The sequence below is a fragment of the Streptopelia decaocto genome, assembly GCF_964273445.1.
Source record: "Streptopelia decaocto genome assembly, chromosome: 1".
Classification (NCBI taxonomy): Eukaryota; Metazoa; Chordata; class Aves; order Columbiformes; family Columbidae; genus Streptopelia; species Streptopelia decaocto.
The window spans coordinates 8,775,105-8,796,499 of record NC_138663.1 but is presented as its reverse complement, the minus strand read 5'-3'; the positions used below and the strand labels follow the sequence as shown (position 1 = coordinate 8,796,499).

The 21,395-nt window shown below is 44.3% G+C and overlaps 1 protein-coding gene across 2 annotated transcripts in view; it reads left to right on the top strand.

The window, feature by feature from the left end:
• The first annotated feature begins 18,615 nt into the window (after positions 1–18,615).
• The window catches only part of DMTF1 (cyclin D binding myb like transcription factor 1), a 32,287-nt gene continuing 29,507 nt past the window's right edge, over positions 18,616–21,395 (top strand). The window contains exon 1 of one of the 2 annotated variants that reach the window (XM_082043049.1): positions 18,616–18,765. The gene's annotated coding sequence lies outside the window, so the exon portion shown is untranslated. The remainder of the gene's footprint in view (positions 18,766–21,395) is intronic. The other variant, XM_082043047.1, reaches the window with a different exon arrangement.

The window sequence follows — 21,395 nt, the reverse complement described above, 5'->3', positions numbered from 1 at the left end:
CTGGATGAGCTTTGAAGGTCCCTTCCAACCCAAACTATTCTATGATTCTATGATATGTGCCCTGGAAACAGAAACCAAACCACTGTCCTTCAGCCAGCAGGTAGGACTGCGTCAGGTCAGGACGGACTGTGACTGGTAAAGGAAACAGAGGTAACTCTGCATGAAGGATTGTCAGGGCAGAATTTAGCAGATTATAGACAAAACACTAAAGAGGCTTTCTGACTCCCTGTTTCCCATTTATTTTTCTTGACTCTTTAATGCTTTTCTGAAAGCTTACATTAGCTATTAACTATTTATTCACTTGACAAATGTATTAACATGTTCTAGAAAATCTGCATTTTGGAGGAAGCTCTTTCATGGTCTTAAGTCAAACCATGGGCTGTTTGGAACAAAAAGAGATCCTGCAAGTCTCTTGAGATCTGTTGAAGAAAATGGAAATGTGCAATTACATTCTAGCAAGTATATTCCTGATAAGGTTGATTTCTCCATATACAACTGACACAACTCTAATAAAAAAGGAGTGGATTTCTGCAAGTCCTGAAATCACAGCTCTTGAAATTAATTCTGATTCAGCATGGTGCTTACGTACTTAATCAAAATTATAGCAACACGTGGGAGCTGCAGTGCTAGGTGTCCCTGTTTCTTCATGGCTATAATAGATGTAGATGTAATGGATGGACCTTTCCACAGAATATTTATAGGGTGAGACTGTCAGGTCATCCATAGACAGATATTTTCTGAGGCTGTGAAATTGTGGAGCCAAAATTCAGGTAGCTAAGACACCACATCCTATCTGAAATTGATAAAAAATAGACAAACAAATAATCTAAACAAGTCTGAAAAGCATGTCTTGCAGCAAGAGGGAAAAGATATACCCTTTTCCTCATTTATTCAAATAAAGTTAAAAGGTGCTTTGTGCACAGATGCCTTGGTCACAGCCTGTTCCATAAATGTGTTTTGGATTCTAGTTTCTTCCCCCCCAAAAAAGACATAATGAGAAACAGCTCCAGCTGGAAGCTGATGCTAAATAATTTCGCATTAAAAATAAGATAAAGCACAGAAAGGTGACAGGAAAGGTGAGTCATGGAACAATATGCATAGGGTTGTGCTGGTTGCATATTACCAGAAATCTTTAAATCATGGCCAGATGTTATTCTGCAAGGTCTGCTACAGCTGAAGCAGAGTTTCCCACTCCATGCAGAAGTTACCAAGTGGGACTCAGAAGTTTGTGCTGTTCAAGACGTGAATTAGAGGCAACAACAGACCCTTGTAGCTAAAACCTGATTTTGCAACACTGCTGAAAGTACATGTGAATGTAAAATGATACTGGTAACAACAGGCACATGAGGTCTCAAAATCTAATTCATAAACTCATCAATCAGAAGGTGACACTCAATACAGCATTCATCCCTCCAGAAGCAAAAGGCTTGATGGGGAAAACAAGAAACCTGCCAGCAAACTGGACACTGTATGTTATGGTGACTGTTTGCCTACCTCCACTTTATAAGTCGAGAAATTCTTTCTCTCTGCCCCTCTCTCTGAGCACTGTGAAAAGGGGCGGTCGATAAAACCTCCACTGAAAGTATAACAGAAAAAGAGCAAACAAGAGCCAAAGTAAATAACAGCTGGTTCAACAAATATGAATTTCAGGTAATGGTCATAAACAACAGGCTGGAACTGTGGATGCTAATAAAGTGAGAGCAAAGATCAGACCCTGCTTTTTAATAACAGGGCTTGGTTCAAAACAACAAATAAAATGAAAGTTTGGTCCACAAAACAAAAAAAAAAAAGCATTTGATACTGTGAGTAGTGAAAAGAGCCCTTTATCCCAGCAGTCCTCCAAATCGTAGCATGTACAGGAGCGGTGCCTCCAAACAAACTGGCAACAAAAAAGCACCTGGGAGACTGAAATTGCTGCCAATCCTGCTGACCAAGCTCCCTGTTTCGTAGCATTTTTCGTTCTGTTGATTCACATCTGCCTGCCATCTCTTCTCTGATAAACAGACTGCAAACTGTTCAGAGCAAAAACATCTTTTTTCGTCTTTCTTTGTGTGGTGGGTTACACAAGGGGGTTCTGGTCTTGCCTTTGACACTCTGGATCTAGGGAAGCAGTAACAGTAATCGATAATATTTCATCCTTAACCACTAATGTGTGCAGAGCCTCTGGAAATAAACAGAAGAACTCACACTGTTATCCTGGCTTTGAAGTTTAGGGAAGAGATTCAGCAGCTAGAGAGATACTGAGGATATTCATCTATTGCAGGTCAAACCCAGGGAAGGTCGGTCTCGGTGAGGTTATTGCTGGAGTTGGTTTCTTCCCCATCCACACGTGTGAGGTTTCGGGTGCAGCTGTGCAGACACGCTGGGGGCAGGATGCTGAGCCACGGGGATGTCGATACTGATCCAGACTCTCAGCTCCTATGAGAAGCATTAGCCCTCAGATAGCTGTAAGTAATAATAATCAGATTTCATGCTTATCACAAGAAAAGTCCCATCATTGTCTTAATAGCTCTATAAACAATTTGTCCCATTATTTATTTCTTTGTTTGCCAGCGCAGCAACCTGAACACAGATGGCCAGGAAATATATTTTTCCATCATGTGACATTTGGGGTCTGTTGTCAGCTTGCTTTCTGCACACTGGCAGAAAAAAGGTGGAGGAAAAGAAAACCATCAGCATAGCCAAGACCCTTGTATTAAATGTATTTGCTTGGGCTGGAAGAATGTACCTCTGAGTCAAAACTATCTTGAAATCAAGGAACAAAAATCTCTGGCTGACCCAAGGATTAATTAATTGATTAGAAGCATAAAAGATCCCACAGGAGAAACCGAAGATCATGCAGGGAGCCCAGAGCTGTGGTACTGTGGTGTGCAGGAGATCGGCTGAGGTCCAGATCACCACCCTGGGTCAGGACTCCAGCCTGGTGCTGTCACACATCTATTCCTTCCTCTACATTTTTTGTCCTGTTTCTTCCACAGGGAAATTTTACTTTTGGAACTGGGAGGCAAAGGCAGCCGGAGGTAAAGAAGCTTTTCTCCAGCTTCCCATGCTCTAATGAGGATTGTGGTTCTCAAAATGTGATGGGCAAATGAGTGAATGACAGTCAAACAACCTCCATGCAGTATAACCCACATGTTATTCAGCCCTGAAAATTATTTCAACCCGGCAATGACTACCTAAGTGGCCATGTTAGGAGGCAAAATTAAAGAGCCAATTTCAAATTCAAGAAGTAAAGGAATAAAAATGTTTGCTAATTATTTAGTTTGTGGATATTGCATCAGTGTCGATCAAACCTCATGGCATTTTTAGACAGTAAATAACATTCTCCTTATCTCAAAAATGGAAAACCTGTCAGGCTCACAATGATGAGAGAGAAGGAAGAAGATGCTAAAACACACTATAATATGACAGTGCTTGGACTGGAATTTAAATTGGTCTTGTACCTTTCAGTGGAACTAAACTCGGCTATAACCATGTTATGAAACTGTGAAAACCTCTATAGGAGCTCAAACTGGGATATGTCACACCACGAGAACAGCTGTGTTAAGAGATGACACCCCACAGGCTGACGTATTTTAAAATGACCGCTCAGCCTTTTCACTCTTAGAGAAAGGAAAATAATAATATTTATTATTTTAAAGGATATTTTTGTTTTGGGTTTTCTTACTGAAAATAAAGCTTTTGTGATCAAATAAAAAGAATTGTTACCAATAACAGTTTAATTAACAACTTTTTTGAGAGAAAAGCCTCATGTTTGGAAAAAGGGTGAATTGAAAAAGTGAATAGTTCTAATTTTCAACCAGGACAAGGCATAAGTACTTCATGCAAGGTTAAGCAGCAAGGCAGGAGTGAAGTGAGGAGACAGAACTCCTGGGTCCCTGCTGTGTGTGTGGCCCCACCCCTATACTGCACTTCTTTCCATATATTTACAGTAGTCAGGGATTTCCTACATATAGACATGGGATGAAATGAATTTGCACAGAGCTGTTCAAATAAAAAAATAATGATTACCTGCAATGAGCAAACAGAAAACAGAGAAATTTCTAAAGGAATCTGTCTCTCATATTTGATGCTGGGATGTTGATGAAATATATGTTCAGGTTTTTTTTCTCCTTGTGATAAACTTGACTCACCTTTTTTCCTAATGCCAAAGCACAAAATAGATATTTTTGTTAATTTACTAAGAAGTTAATTCTCTTTGCAATTTTTTTAGACTAATCAACGTAATGATGTTGCATAGAAATAAATTCTGGGAAAACAAATCATGCTTTTATTCATTCATTCATTCATGCAATATTCACATCTCAGCTCTTTACGGACATTATGAAGCTGTTACACACTGTAAGGTTAAAAAAGAGTTGCACAGAAAACAACTGAACTTGACTGGCAGATTCCATGAAGGTCACAGAGCACGAGGAACTTCACACAATTTCACAGAGTACTCAGGGCAAACATCTTATCCTACTGAATTCTGACAGGTGTCCACATGCAAATCCCTTCATCTGAATCCTACCAGAAGTAGGAGAAGGCTGGATGCAGATACAATCTCTCCAAATGGCCTTTGCCAGCTCTCAGCCTTGACTTCAGATATAAGCAGCTCCAAATTTAGGAAATATTCAGAACCACATTTGGAGCACACAGGAAACCTGCAATCAAATCCTACTTTTTAATGCTGGAGTCTGAATTTCTTGCTACCAACAGTGTCTGAGGGCTAAGGCAATTCCATCAGCCTGAAAGAGCAGGATGTAAAAGGCTGGATCCTCGCTAATGTCAATTAGAAGGGCTTTTGTAGCCAATCATCGTTAGAAAGGGAAGCAGAGAGGAAAAAGCTGGTGTGCAGCATCCTGCATCCGACCTGGTAGACGGACTGGCCTGACTCACAGCAGCTGCGGCAGCGGGCAGCAAACAGCCCTGAGATTAAAGGCACAGTACAGAAAAGCAAAAAAGCAGATAAAAACAAATAAATGGAAAAAAAAAAAATGCTGATCTCAGCCACATCACTGCATTTATATCACCATTATTTAATTGTTCTTTTATTGAATGAAAAACTGCAATATTTAACGTCTATTTAAACGTCCATCTCTTGGTTTTGTCTCCACATTTTTCCACTTACTCTTCACAATGGCTGTGACGTCCATACACACTACAGGCATATGTGAATTATTAAAAGCTATCTTTTCAAGAGGTCTGAGGTGCTATGAAATACCTGAAAGGGACAATGTTACAGTCGACATTCTTTCAACCATGCATTCAGTTCGTGTATTTTCCTAGATGTTTTCATGTATGTAACCAGAACTGAATTTTTTTCTGAAAGAATTAGGAGTTGCTCGGCTTTCTAATTGTAGGGCTGTTTGCCACAGCTGTCTGAGACACAAAAGACAATATATCTCAATGGGAATTTGCAAATAAAAGTCTAAACGGGGTGTGTAATACTTGTGCAAGGACCTCAATTTCAGGCTTTTTACATTCTATGACTCCCTGGATTTCAGCCATTCTGAAAAGGGTCCTCAATACCCAAATATCAGTTAAAAACCTTGTATAGTATTGGCTCCCAACATGTATGTTCCTGATGTATATTCAAAGAAACAGTTATGACCGAAGTTAAGAACATAGCTCAGTATTTACATGCTGAGAATCCTGAAGGCTGATATTTTTCTCAGCAGGACTGTGCTGAAAAAGGTGAAAATCCTACAGATGCTGAATGCACATGTTTCCTTCTGTTCACAGAATCACAGAATAGTTTGGATTTGAAGGGAAATAAAACATCATCCCGTTCCATCCCCTTTGCCATGGGCAGGGACACCCTCCACTGGACCAGCTTGCTCAGAGCCCCATCCAGCCTGGTCTTGAACATCTCCAGGGATGGCGCATCCACAGCTTCTCTGAGCAGCCTGGGCCAGTTCCTCACCATCCTCATGGTGAACATTTCTTCCTCATCTCCAATCTAAACCTACCCTCTTTCAGTTTAAAATCATCGCCTCTCATCACTACAGCCCCTCCCCATCTTTCCTTTTAAGCACTGAAAGGCCGCAATAAGGTCTCCCTGGAGCCTTCTCTTCTCCAGCTGAACACCCCAACTCTCTCAGCCTGTCCTCCCAGCAGAGCTGTTCCAGCCTCGGATCATTTCTGTGGCTCCTCTGGCCCCTCTCCAACAGGTCCATGTGTGTCCTGTGCTGAGGACCCCAGAGCTGGACCAGCACTGCAGGTGGGGTCTCACCAGAGCGGAGCAGAGGGGCAGAATCACCTCCCTGACCTGCTGCCCACGCTCCTTGTGATGCAGCCCAGGACACCATTGGCTTCTGGGCTGCAAGCGCACATTGCCGGCTCATGTCCGATCTCCATCCACCAGCACCCCCAAGTCCTTCTCGGCAGGGCTGCTCTCAATCCCTTCATCCCCAGCCTGTACCCGTGTTTGAGATTGTCCTGACCCGGGTACATGACGCTCACATTGTCTTAAATGGAAGAACGTGCAAGAATTCAACCTCAAGACTATGATCTTAACATCGATGACTTTTGACTTTCTTTACAAACTAGCTGATTGATGACACAATATTTTAATTGGCATATTGTTCATTTAGAAGGAATAAAGAGTGATTTTGTGTTTCCTTTTTCTTGTCAGTTCTGTAAGTAAAGATGCTTTTTTTTTCCCCAAATATAGATTTTTCTGATGCCCAGTGACATGCCTCATCAGCCACAGAGATAAAGAAGAATTTGCTATACAGATAACTCAGAATCACCTGTTAGAGGCAGGACAGGTATCCTTTCACTGTTCATTAGATTGATGGCTAAAACTGGTTTTATAATTACATAATGCTTCATTTTTCTGCCAGTAGCTTTGCCTTGTTATCAATATTTGAAAAGACTGTGTTTCTGAGATTCAGAAACATTTTGGATTTGGTGAGAAAAGGAGATGGTAATACAAATTTTGCTTCTAGCTGAAATGTCCCTTTTGAATTTCTTGGTGTTACTGACTGACCTCTGTCACCACCAGCACCTCCTCCTGTGTCCCACTCCTAGATGACAAGTTGCACTGAAAGGTGCCCTGCCAGCAGCCACACACCATACTTAAGGTTTGTGCTGTTTTAATTTGAGAACAAATTCATCTCAAAATCCAGTAAGCAAATGAAAAGAAAAATTATAATGGGAACCAGGATGCAGGTTGCAGTATAGAAGTCACTGCTACAAGACAGGAAATCAGCCATATGTTTGCAAGTGTAATATTTTGTGCTTTATTTTAATTCTGGTTGGCTCAAGATGGTTAGAAAGCTTTTACAAATTAGTTGAAGGAATTAGTCTGATATCTGAAACATAAATCCTACTCACTTCCCTAGTAAGAGTGGTCCTACTAGCTAAATCCATCAGTTTAAACTAAAAATCTGTTAGAACGCACTGGACAGACTCTGACAAGAATCAGCCAGGTGGGATAAACCCAGACTTACAGCAGTGTAAGTCAGGAGGATATGACCCACCTGGCATGAAAAATAAAAAGAGCACATAATGAAAAGATCTTCCAGATGCATCCAAATCCCTAAGAGGATCACTCCTTTCTGCTCATAAAAGTGAGAGAATAATGTGTTCCAGTCCTTCAGAGAGAAACTGCCACTATCAAAATTATTGTAACTAGGAAACTCATAATAACACAAATAATTTTCATACTTGAAGCAAAGTTTTCTGCTTGGCCATGATTTGATTTCAACTGCAGACAGCACGCTGACATTTACTAATGGATTAGCACATCATTCGGCATCACATCAAATATACCGCGGCAGCACAACCTCTGGCCCCACACATATGGTTGCTATTCGATAGCAATGGGACTTGCATGAATTCTGCAGCTGTGAATTTATCAGTTTGATTCCTTTTTGAGCTGGTTGTGAGCTGAGTCCTGCAGCTCTTAGCTGGGGATCTCTTTGCCATGCTCCCTGTACCCCAGACTCTGGGAAGGCTTTTTATTAATAACTTCTGCCCAGCACTTGCTCCTGAGCTGACCCCACTGAGAGGTGGGTGGTGAGTGCACGTCTTTCATCGTAACCATGAGTTCCTAAATTGCTAAAAGCATACGTCACTGAGCTTAAAAAAAATAAACTAATCAAACCTTACAGGGCCAGAGTGCTCCACAGGAAAGCAGAGCTATGTACATGTCTCCAGGTACAGACCGGGTTGGGAACTAGAGAAGAAACTGTGACTGGATGGCAAAACCCTGGCCCAGGTTGCCCAGAGAGGTGGTAGATGCCCCATCCCTGGAGACATCCCAGGCCAGGCTGGACAGGGCTCTGAACAACCTGATCTGGGTGAAGATGTCCCTGCTCATGGCAGGGGTTAGACTGGATGAGCTTTGAAGGTGCCTCCCAATCCAAACTGTTCTATGACTGGGACAGTCCTTGGGCAGTATGTCACCGAGCTGATGGAGACAGTAGGAGGGAGTGAGCTTAGGAATCCACCGTCCCTTATGTCAACAGATCCCTAAAGCTGTTATCATCTCACAGGGCTAGAGCAGCCCAGAGGTTCTTATCAGCAACCCAGCTGGATAAATCAGTGCTCTGGGAATGAGGAATTTCTCTTGCAATCTAAAGTCATTTGCACAACCCTCTACCTGAGCTGGGAGATCATTGCTGGAGCACGACCAAAGGGCAGGACCGAGTTATATTAAAAATCTGAAAGGCTTTTTATTGCTGGAAGTTGAATTCGCAGTGCAGTTTCTCATTTGATAAATCCATAGCTCTCAGCCACAGATACTTCAGGGCAGGTTTGTTGCATAAAAGCACAATGTGCTGTACTTCCAGCTCTGATCTTGGCAGATATAAATGTGAAGAATCAGTTTCTCGCTCCTTTGTTGGAAACGTGGCTGTGTGTAAATGCTGACTGTAAACTCATTTTCCATGAGGTTCATGTCCCCATTCTTTTCCTTCCACTATGTAGAAGTATCCAAAGTGCAACAGAGGGCAAAACTGATCATATGGTAAACGTGGGATGTACAGTGCATGATGATGGTATATGGGCAGTTCTTGCTCCATGTCAGAAATGTCAGAGATGACATTTGCAATAAACCAGAAAAGAATATGCAGACAGACAGATACCCTGCATGTGGATGGGACAACCTTCTGACTCATTCACTCTCTATGGAGTCACTTCCTTAGTTCATCTAAATTTGCACATCTTGACCAATTCCACTAGAGTGGATTGGGTTTACAGCTAATATTTTGGTTTTGTCCCAAGAAAGGTGAGGGTTGTTGGGACCATGGAGGAGCAAGTCCATCTGTAGCCTAAAGAACTGAATTTCTCCTTCTGCAGAAAGTGCTAAAGCAAAGGGCTTAATGAAAAATACGGGAAAATATAGACACAAAGCACTGGAGTAAGTGTGGGGAAAAGACTGTTGCATCATGTAGTTCCCCCACTAAGGCAGCAATAGGTACCAAAAGCAATTAATTTTCCAGCAAATTCATTCCACCTTTACTTCAGAGGCAGAAAGCTGACAGCCGAGTGCAGACTAAAGCACTGAACGGCTCACAACAACCAGTGAAGGATTTAGACTTGGTGGGTCTCGAGTAATCCTGTAAGTGCCCTGGAACACATCCTGCCAGCTGTGGGATTGTGGAGATTGAGACACAGACACAAGAGAGAGGCCCCTGCAAATGCAGACGTGGAAGCCCAGTCTGTATTTTCACGCTGGGCTCAGGGCTCCCACTGGTGACTGAAGCTACTGATGGCAACGTCACTGGTGGAACAAATTCAGGAATCAGCCCCCACAGTGAGCAGCTTTAAATTAACCTGATTATTTCACCCCAGGCCCTTGACAAACGAGTCTGATTTATTTAGCTCATTTGAAACAAGTTCATTTTAATGAAGTTATTTATATAGCTCCTTGATGCCATTAGCCAGATTACATGCTGTCCAAAGGGCATAATGCATGATCTCATTTCCAGCTTAAACCCCGTCTACTTCTTTCATCCTCTAAGTTAAGGAGCAGGAGTTCAGAACATATGTTCTTCCGTTTTCTCTCTAGACAGCAAAACGTCATTTGACAGCTGCCAGGTAGTATTATCAGCTCATTTAGTCACTTTTTCTCTAGCCTAGGAAATCAGATTAGAATGTGAAATATATTTCTGCTAAACTGCATGGAAATACAGGCCTTTTTAAGGTCTGGAAACATATCATTCTATCACTTTTGGAAATGGATAATGTTGTCCTGGCCACTACCCTGTAAATTGACAAATTTCGTTTACTGCTTTGATTACTTCTGAAGATTGTTCTCACCACTTTTTGCACATCATGACATGAGGAAGACATTTTTTACAATGAGGGTGGTGAAACACTGGCCTAGGTTGCCCAGAGAGGCGTCCTGGAGACATTCCAGGCTCTGAGCAACCTGATCTGGGTGAAGATGTCCCTGCTCATGGCAGGCGTTGGATTGGATGAGCTTTGAAGGTCCTTTCCAACTCAAACTATTCTGTGATCTCTGATAGGAAAAAAACAGATTGATTGTGGCTTGGGTTCCAAGCCCTACCCTGCAATGAATTTCCCAAGACATAAACTTTTTGCACCTGTATCCAACCTCCCCGACATCAGTGCATTGGCATATGGGCACAGAAGTCCACTCTCTAGAGCACCTGGCATGTCCAAGCTTTGCTCTGAACACATCAGGGAGCCCAAAATGATGGACAAGGGCACTTCAAATCAGCACTAAAATTGGGCACTGGCCCTGGGACTTGCACTGAGCCTCCTCGGTCAGCTGTGACTTCAGGTGGAATTACAATCAGCAAGATGACAATTGTATCTGAAGTCTGAAGAACTTGGTCCTGCAGGATTTGACTGACATTATGTTATTTATGAAATGTTAAGTGTGAAAACTACTACCTGAGGCCCAGATGTCCTTAAACGTCAGAGGCCTCTCCATGGTCCCTCTGATGTAAATGCAAATGTTTCTCATGATGCTGGAGGAGAGAGAAAAGTGCCTGTGAAGATTTTTGGAGGATGTTCCTGTCTGTCTAAGCTGGTCTCTGTCTCCTGAGTGCGAGGCATCCACAGGAAGTGTCAGGCACTTACATCCTAAGAGGTCCCATCCACCTGGCCATCACCTCATAACAGGTCCCTGATGGACCTGTTTCTTATTAAAAGGGAAGCATGTGAGAGGAGCACTGGTGCTCACTTCTTTTTGCATGAGAGTTGCTGCCACAATTCCTGTTCCAGGAGTTGGCAGGCTTGTGTCCGGGTGCCTCCTCAACATGGGATGTAGGTCCATGGACATGTTCTCATCAACAATGAAGCCACCAAAGAGGTTTCCAAGCTACTCTTCCTGCAACCGCTTCTGCTCACATGTCCTGCAGCCCCTCTCCTGGGGCTCTGTAACAGCTTTGTGGGGTTGTGCTGAAAACTGGGTCACTGATAAGACACAGGGCAAAGCAGAAAAACAACAAAACACCTATTTTAGACTTTTTTTCTTATCCTAGATCCTTTCAGCCATTGTTGCATTCTGGCAAGGGCAATGAAGGCTGGGGGGACATAGCTGCTCCCTCTCTCCTGACGTGGAACCAGATGATAAGCCTGAGGTAGGAAGCCTGATGCTCAGCTGGGCAAGACAAAATTGGGGTCTCCCACCCAGCTCCCTGGAATGTGTAGGGCTTTTACATTAAACTCTTATTAGAGAAACCTGAGGCCAGTGACAAAAATCCTTGTTTGGCTCCAAGTCTGCTGGAACAGGATCTTTCTTTTTCTTGGTGTTTCTGGTCTTCAGCTCTAGCATTTTCAGCTGCTCCCCAAGAACATGGGTGCAGCGCTGCAAGGACATCTCAAGCAAAGCAAGGAAACATGTGAAGAGTTTAAGCACCTCTTGGACAGCAGTTCCAGAAAGCAGATGAGGTCTATCAATGATTCTTTGGTAGCTTTATAGACCTTACAAGTTAGAGATTAAATAGACTGATCCCATCCTTCACTAATTCCTCCAAATATACCTTTTTTCAATAAAAAAGGCTTTGGTGTTGTTTTTTTTGGTGTTGTTTCGCAGAAAGAAACCACTGAGACAAACCTTGAATCACACTGTACAAGAAAAACAATCAGCAAAGGGCCACAGTATCAAGCAAGTGAGATAAAAAGAAACATTAAAAACTGGGGCAGAAGCGGCCCTCAGAGGTTGTTTATGTTGTGTCTCTGGTGTATCTACTAACAGAAGTTCCAGACTGCTATTGAAGGGAGGCTGCAAGACCAACATCAGCCCAAAGGGCAGGTTTTATAAACACAAAAAAATCCTGCATTGGGGGGAATAATGCCATGAATAACTTTTCTTCCAATGGAAAGATTTAGGTTTGGAGTTGAGTTCTGCCTGCCAGTTCTGTGCTAATCCAAGGAGATAAAAATAACACTCGCTGACATGCTTTGATAGTTGAAGTTGGAAGCAGAACAACAAAGAGGTGAAGAATTTCATTTTGTAGTAAAACAAATTTAGGAAGAAATGCGAATGAAAATACAAAGTAGATGCTGCTTGCTCACATCTAAGGGCTGAAGAAGCTGGTTCCCAGTTCCTGGATATGTCGCAGCACCATCTGCCAGCAGTGAGCAGAATTACATGATCAGTGGTACATTTTGCCTGAAGATTTTGTCCCCTTCAAATGCACGGGAGCTTTGTCATTGCATTCATGGTAACCAGCATTTGACAAGCACTACTGAAAAGCTGAACCCACATGAAAGCTAAATCAACCTGCAACTCCAGAACAGGATGCGTTTTTCCAGAGTGGAATACATCAGTCTCCTCAGAGAGTTCAAGACCATGACGATGTATCTCCGATTACTAGAATTTTATGGATTACATAGGCCAAGGGACCAGCTCTTGTCCCCTGCATTGTCCCTCCCTCCCCTGCCCAACTGCTGCTCCCCTGCCCATCCACCGCCCCTGCGCACAGTCGGTGTGGGATGCCACGCAGAAAGCACCCGCCCGCTTCTGCCCATCCCTCCTACAGCAAGAACTAAATTTTGCCACCTTCTCCTCATGCCTCCTCCTGCTATCAGCGCCTTTGATTTCAGTGGCACACAGTCAGTCACTTCCCAACTGGGATCCATCTGCTCCTCCCATCTGCTCTGTCCCTTACTCTCTCTTTTCTTCCACCAGGGATTCTGTGAAGCCTCGTTCCTTTTCTTCTCTTACTGCCCATATACAACCACCTTATAGAAACTGGTTCCTCCATCCTGTTCTCCTGGATGTTCCCTCCAGCCACCAAATTCTTTATGTTTACAGTGAACTGTGCAGCTCCCTTTCTGCTAGACTCACTCCATCATCCTGATGCCACTGGCAGCTCAGCCCCATGTAGACCTTGATGGTAGCTTGCCCTCTTCTGACTATCTCTGGGACTCTGTTCTTTCTTCTTCTTTATATTTAGCTGTATCAACACAAACATTGCCAGGCTCGGGTTAGGTTCAGTGGGATCACTACTGCTATGGCCCCAGTCTGTGAGGAGAGCTGGGCACCTCTTGATGGCAACCCAGGTGGTAATTGCACTTGCCCATGTGGCCCAGACTGTCTGTGATCCCCATTCAGGTGCCATAGTAGGGGTTTCAGGAAAGAAAAAGAAAGGAAAATGCCCTTTTGCCCAGTTCCAGACTGTGTATCGAGGTTCCTGCATACACAGACATTCTCTAATATTTTCCAGGACTCTGATAGTGGGTGAGTGACGCAGCAGCCACTCAAAACATCACCAGAGGCTTTCAAGGTGGGTCAGTCCATTACAGCCTCACTCAGGTGCAAGTGAGGACATGTATGAGATTGTCGCCAAAGACAATGTCTCAAAATGAGTAGCCGCTCTCTACAGCATTCTTCTTAGGCCAGGCTGCAAGGTAATAATTTTTCTTACAGGAGATTCACTCTGCCATGTGGAAGCCACACAAGCTCACACTCTGCTCTGTTACTCCTTCTCTGGCATCTCTTCTATGGCAGCTCTTCAGAGCCTGAGCAATCCTCCAGAGCCAGCACCTACCAAACTGTGAGCATATAAATGAGCATCTGTTATACAAATACTAGATTGTTTATATAAAAGATATTTTTATATAAATAAGTAATGAATATATTTGCTATATTCATACGTAATTAGATACATATATACATACACAGAAATCTATGTAAATATGAATAATCTCATAAAAAAAAAACAGGAATCAGACTGTTTGCAGGGTGGTGCAGTGAGGTGTCTTTCCCTCTGGGTTTGTTCCCTCCAGCTTGTGCCAACTACTACCCCCACTCAGAAATTCCTTGCTCTAGGGAGTAACATCTCCATGTCTGTAACAGCAACATACAGTTCCTTGGGAAAGGATGGAAAAACATACATACAAATGCTTAGTCAGGGGATAATACACAGGAGATTCTCCAGTTCTTCTCTGTGGACTTGCCTTTTGCTTGGAGGAATATTTTTATGGCTGACATGAAGATGCCTTTTTGGAATGTGAATCCAAAACCGCTGCTCACTACCCTGACACCTGTCAGTGCCATTGGGAATGGATGGAGTTAGAGCAGCAGACGGTTGGTGGGTCAAATCAGTGGTTCAGCTCTACCAGCCCAAAGTGAGAGAGGGAGATTCTCATGCTAAGCGCGCACAACAGATAAATAAAAGCATCTAAATGAAGAGAACCGCCAGAGCTGTGGATTGCAACAAGCCGGGGAAAAAGGCACAATTAAGTGACAGCATCTTTCTGTGAAACTGCAGACAAGAGTAAACCAGTCCAGGGTCCAAAGTGGGACCAGTGCACCAGACTGCATTAAGCAAGACACATCTTATATACCAAGGCAGAGCAGAAGGACCATTCCCCTGTGAGCACCAAAGCTCCTTCTGATGTCAGGGCAGAGACATAAAAATGAAAACCTTCCTGGTGAGATCCAGTCCACTGAAATTAGTACCTCCTTCTGCATTTAATGTTTTCATAGAACTATAGAATCATAGAATGTCCTGAGTTGGAAGGAATCCACAAAGATTGAGTCCAACTCCTGTCCCTGCACAGGACAATCCCAAGATGCACACCATTTGTCCAAGGATGTTATCCAGTTTCTTTTTGAACACTGTCAGGCTTGGGGCCGTGACACCTCCCTGGGGAGCCTGTTGCAGTGTCCAGCACCCTCTGCGTGAAGAACCTTTTCTAATGTCCAACCTAAACCTCCCCTGGCACATCTTCGTACCATTCCCTTGGGTTCTGTCATTGATCACCAGAGAGAAGAGCTCAGCGCCTGCCCCTCCTCCTCCCTTGTGATGAAGCTGTAGCCGCCATGAGGTCTCCCTTCAGTCTCCTCTTCTCCAGGCTGAACAAACCAAGTGATTTTAGCCACTCCTCATACGGCTTCCCCTACAAACTCTTCACCAACTTCGTACCCCTCTCTGGACACTCTACAGTAGCTTTGTGTCTTTTTTATAGTGTGGCACCCAGAACTGTACACAGTGATCCAGGCGAGGCCGCACCAGTGCAGGGTAGAGCAGGAATGGTCCTGTACCCCTCTACTGCAGGACAGGGCTTACCTGTTGGGACAGGAACGGAGCAGCTTCACCTTAAATGTTTCTCTGAAAGTACATCTCAGTGGAGCTGAGGATGGGAGGTGGCTGCTTGTCTCAGAACAAAAATACTTTGTGGGAAAATAAATTAGGAGCTTAAGGGACTTCCCAGACAGGGGAGCCCAAAGAGGTTAGGCCAATCCGAAGCATAAGCAGTCTGGACTGCCCACTGGGATCCACGGCACTTCAGTGTTTAAAACAATTTACGTAGGTTTTAGGTACGCTGATCCCAGACAGTTAACACGAGAAAGACAGAAAGAGAGGGTTGTGCAAAATATCTCCTGTACCTCTGCTCCTTGCTTTGACTTGACAGAAGGGAGATCCCTGTGTCACTTCATCTGTGCCATCCAACCATCCCTGCAACTGCTCCCTCAACCCATCCTCCCACCCTGGGGTGCCTGTCTCCCTAACCCGAGAGGCAGAAGGCAGCATGCCATGAATTCATACCCCAGCCCGTGGATTTGACAATATAACCGAGATCCAAGATTTTATTTTCTAGCTACATCAAAATATGCTTCAGATCTTCCAATATGGACTACTACTCCTCTCTGTCACCTGCCTCATATTGAAATCATACACACCCTTACGGGGCAGTTCAAAATCAAGGCAAGCCACAGCCCTTGTCATCTTGTACATCATCCACCCTGCCCACCTCCCAGTATTTAATACATATAATTCAAGGCCTTCTTTAACTTCTACTTTTTGCATTTCTTCTCTCTAATCTTGAAGAATAAAACTTTTTTCCTTTTATTAAGAAAAAGGATCTATACCAAGCTTTCAGTCTTATATAGTTTCTGTCACCATCCATGTAATCAGATCTAGGATTATTAAGTATATGCTTTTCCTTAAGGATTTATGGTGAGTCAACAGCTTGGTGATCCTCAGTCTCAAATCTTATCGAGCATTGCCACAGTCTCACTTTTCCCCTAACACCAATGAGGGAGCAAGTGTTCTGTGCCTGCAGAACAATGCTAATTTAGCTTTAACTTCATCACAGCAAAAGGAGAAAAGTTCCATCCCTGAGATGCAACTGGTGGTTCCAGAGCACATACCAGCAGAGACACGTGGGAAAAAAAATGTATGGATGGTATGGATGGTTAAAAAACATACTGCTACATTAAAAAATGGATTGTTAAGTCCATAGCAATATATATTATATGCATGTCATTGTTCCCTTAACACGGCTCAGGATGCATGAATCTCATTTCCTCCACAGAACAAGAGTCCATTAAGAGTATGATTTCATCCTGTTCATGAAACACCAGAGAACTGCAGTCATTGCTTTTTCTACAGATACCTTCAACTTGATATAAAGTAAATGTTCCCAAGTGTGGTAATATAATGTATCTGGGAGGTATCACCTTTCAGTGGTGCCCAGCAATAGGATGAGGGGTGACGGGCACAGACTGAAGCACAGGAGGTTCCATCTGAATATGAGGAGAAACTTCTTTACTTTGAGGTGCCAGAGCCTGGAACAGGCTGCCCAGAGAGGTTGTGGAGTCTCCTTCTCTGGAAACATTCAAACCCACCTGGACACCTTCCTGTGTGATCTGCTCTGGTGAACCTGCTTTAGCAGGTGGGATGGACTGGATAATCTCCAGAGCTCCCTTCCAACCCCAACCGTTCTGTGATTCTGTGATTTCCATTGCAAAAAACAGGGAATGACAGACAAAGAGAGGTCATAACCACCAAACTGTGCAAAAACTCTTGCAGATCTGTGATTAAAATACAGGATGGTGGCATATAATTCCCAGTGCCCCAGTCACAAAGTTTATCACCATCGTATCTCACTACAACACATCCTAGAACAACACCACTATGTAAAAGCTATATCTAAAAGCTCTCAAGGTTTGGGGGACAATGACACTGAAGGTTCACCACATAATTAGCCAAAAGGCAGCTTTGTGATGTAAGTGCGATGAGATTTTTACACATAAAAACACAGGCAGGGGATTCCACTCACCCTCTTGCCTTGATGTACCCAGTGACTCTGTGAGGAGGCTCAGCGAGTGACTTTATTTTTACTAACCCCACGAGGTGGTGAGCATCACAAGCTGCACACCACTAGACACTTCTTTATTCTCATTTTTAAAGTTCATTATGGATTAATACGCCTTTTTTTTTTCTTTCCTCGGGTCGTTAGGCGGGAGGGAAAAGGAGAATATAAGTGTAAGTATATATATAAGTATATCAGTATAAGTTGGGGAATGACCTATTAGAGAGCAGCGTAGGGGAAAGGGACCTGGGGGTCCTGGTGGACAGCAGGATGACCATGAGCCAGCACTGGGCCCTTGTGGCCAAGGCCAGTGGCATCCTGTGGTGTATATAGAAGGGGGGTGGTCAGTAGGTCAGAGAGGTTCTCCTGCCCCTCAACTCTGCCCTGGTGAGACCACCCCTGGAATATTGTGTCCAGTTCTGGGCCCTCAGTTCCAGAAGGACAGGGAACTGCTGGAGAGAGGCCAGCGCAGGGCAATGAAGATTATTTAGGGAGTGGAGCATCTCCCGTATGAGGAAAGAATGAGGGAGCTGGGGCTCTTTAGCTTGGAGAAGAGTAGACTGAGGGGTGACCTCATTAATGTTTATAAATACGTAAAGGGTGAGTGTCAGGAGGATGGAGCCAGGCTCTTCTCGGTGACAACCAATGGTAAGACAAGGGGCAATGGGTTCAAATTGGAACACAAAAGGTTCCATTTATATTTGAGAAGAAACTTCTTCACGGTGAGGGTGCCAGACACTGGAACAGGCTGCCCAGGGGGGTTGTGGAGTCTCCTTCTCTGCAGACATTCAAAACCCGACTGGACACCTTCCTGTGTAGCCTCATCTGGGTGTTCCTGCTCCGGCAGGGGGATTGGACTGGATGAGCTTTCGAGGTCCCTTCCAACCCCTGACATTCTATGATTCCGTGATTCTGTGAAGCGCGGATGGAAACTACAGCTTTTCCCTCAGGGCTGGGCACAGCGACCCTTTCCCGCCTCCCGGGCAGCGGAGACGGCAAAGCCTCCGTGCGCTTTCTCGCCCCATCGCTCCGGCGGACCCCGCGCCGTGCGCTTTGTGGCGCCGCGGCCGAGGCGGAAGCGACGGGCTGGGCTGGGCGGCGGGCCCTTCCGGCGGGCTGGCGGGCTGGCTGCGCCTCGCCCCGCCGCTGCCTCCGCCTCCCCCACTCGCCGCTCGCTGCCGCTCGGCGCCTCCATCCTGGTACTTGGGATCTCCATCCTGGTTTCTCAAGTGCCCGGACCCAAAACAGGAAGTAAGTGCGCGGGGGCCTGCGGGCTGACAGGGCCGGGAGCGGCCGGGCCGGGGCGGCGCAGCGCGGCGGTGGGATGAGGGGATCGGCGGGGAGAGAGGCGGCCATGTCCGGCCCCGCTCCTCAGCCTCCGGCCGGACTGCGCCGGGCCGGGTTGGGCTGGCAGAGGAGCCGGCAGCGGTCTCGTCCGGCGCCGCCGTCTGCCGAGAGAACGGGAAAATGGCGGCGGAGGTGGCCCGGGACCAAATGGCGGCGCTGGCGGCCGGGGGGCAAGGGGGGTGAGGCGGGCCCTGAGGCGCGGCCTCCGCCCCGGGGCAGAGCTGGGCGCTGGGGCCGGGCTGTGTCCCGCCGGTTCTGCCGCGGTGCCTGTTCCGTGTCCCCGGTTCCCGTGTCCCCGGGCGCTGCCGGCAGCGCTGCGCAGGGAGAAATTTGGAAGCGGGGTGGGGCGTGTGCAGCAAAATGGGGAAAACTTGCAAATTACCAAACCTCAACTCCATTGGGAGGGCAGGGGAAGGGTGGCGTGCGGGGTTGGTTTTGTTTTGTGTTTTGTTTTTTTTCTTTTTGCTATTTCTGTTTTAAACTCCCTTTACCTGATGTCTATAATAAAAGACCACCTGCATGAACACGTTTCAATCTCCCGATTTCCCCTCGCTGAGTCTGCGGTTGGGGTATCCTGAGCTTGTGGTTTTTATCTGGTTTGTTTTATTCTTTCTTTTTTTTTTCTTTTTTTGCCAGCGAGAGTTGTGATTTGAGGTTGCTTGGGGCTTTGTTTATGAGTCTGAAATGTGTAACTTTGCCAAGATCAAGACTTTAATCTAAAAGCAGCACCAGGCTTTTCTGCACTAGAGTTATGCTCCCTCTTTTGCCAAAATAAAAGATTCTGGTTGGACAGGCCTTCCCCCCCCACCTTTTTCTTTTTTTTTAATTTTATTTTTTTTTCTCTCTTTTTTTTTTTTCTTTTCTCTCTTTTTAGAGATCTCTTTATTCTTGGTCATGGACTTAGACACACTGAAGTGTCTTACAGTTCTAGCTACCTCTTTAGCTGATAGATAGTATTTGTGTGTATTTATTCACAAAGAGTTCCCATTGTTCGGCTCCACCTGCCCATTGTAAGTTACGTTTTTAAGTAATCTAGAAAATGCGTTTTGTTTGCCAGCACTTTCCTGGTCATTGATGTAAGTTGGCTTCTTGACAGCATAGTTAAAATCCCATTGCAGGACCAGGACGTGTTTGCTTTGGAGTGAGATGGACAAATCAGAGTCAGATTCTGATTTCCACCATTCCACATGAACATAATAATAGCAAGAACTTCATGCTTGTTTTCCAGATACTTACTGAAACTTTCTAGATGATGTTTATGATTTACTGAAAATACTGAACATTAATTAAAACTCCTTATATAGAACACCTAAAATTAACTGATTTTTGGCTTAAACACTTAAAATTATAAAAGGTGGATGTATAAGAGACAAGAACCTCCATGTGTCTGTACTGTATTTTACATTTCGTAATAATCCCCTATTTATGTGCTTGTCTGTTCATCAGAAAGCAGCAGAGCCGTGGCTTTGTTTATCAATCTCACGCCTCATACAATTAGGATAACAATCATCTTTTCATATTTTATTGCACACTAAATTTCTGCCCGTTGTTTACAAAAGTGAAGTTGTTACTGGAATTCTTAGAATGAAGCTGAATTTACATGAAAGAAAATATTTGTTTTAGTATGTATCAGTCTTATCAAGATTTTTATCCATAGTCGTAAGGCTGTGCCTGAGAGCCATTTTCTGTTACTGAAAAAGGAAGCTTACAGCTTTCTGTGTTTTTCTCTTTTGAAAGATCTGGGACTTGGCGTTTTGTTTTGTTTTGTTTTGTGTGTCCCGTCCCCCCCTCCCCGTCCCCCGCTCCTCGTGTCGCGTCCCCCCCCCCCCCCCCCGCCTTGTGACATTTAAAGCACGTTCGGTGCTTTTTATTAAAATATCAATGGATGGAATTGAAATCATGGAGTTCTGCCAAATTTGGATCGATGCAAATGCAAACAGTTTGTCCCATTGTGTCTCCCTGTTTCTGTGATGGTCCATTTCTTTAAATACCCCTAATGAGTATAAGTAATTTCATACGATACAGTTTAATAAATCTTTGTGTGTCTTGAACTCAGGTATTTGGTTCCTTCTGTTTGCTATCTGTCCAGTTTGGTTCTCTCTTAAATCCATTGTTGCAGCTGTTAAAGACTATTTCCATGTGGTGGATTTTTAGATCTGAGTGGAACCCACTTAGCGTGTATAAAAGGTTTTTTGTTGAATAATCTTAGAATTGGCACTAGTTGAATAGTAAAAACTCCTAATCATGTAGTTTAAGTATAGACTACATAAGAGCCATGGTATGGAACACACTAAACACTGAGGCTTCCTTGAATATGAGGTATATGGGTCCTGTAATGACTTTGTTTCTTTTGTGTTACTCTTGAATTAATGCCTTCAAATCCCAGTGCATCCCATGTGGTTGTTCCAGTTAAATGCCTTAATAGCCAGAAGTCTCCCTTAAATAAACTTCAATTTTTGCTTCTTACAGTACTTAGTGCAATGTGCTTTTTTTCTTTTCGCCCAGTGCAGAAAACACAGCCTTTAATACAGTTT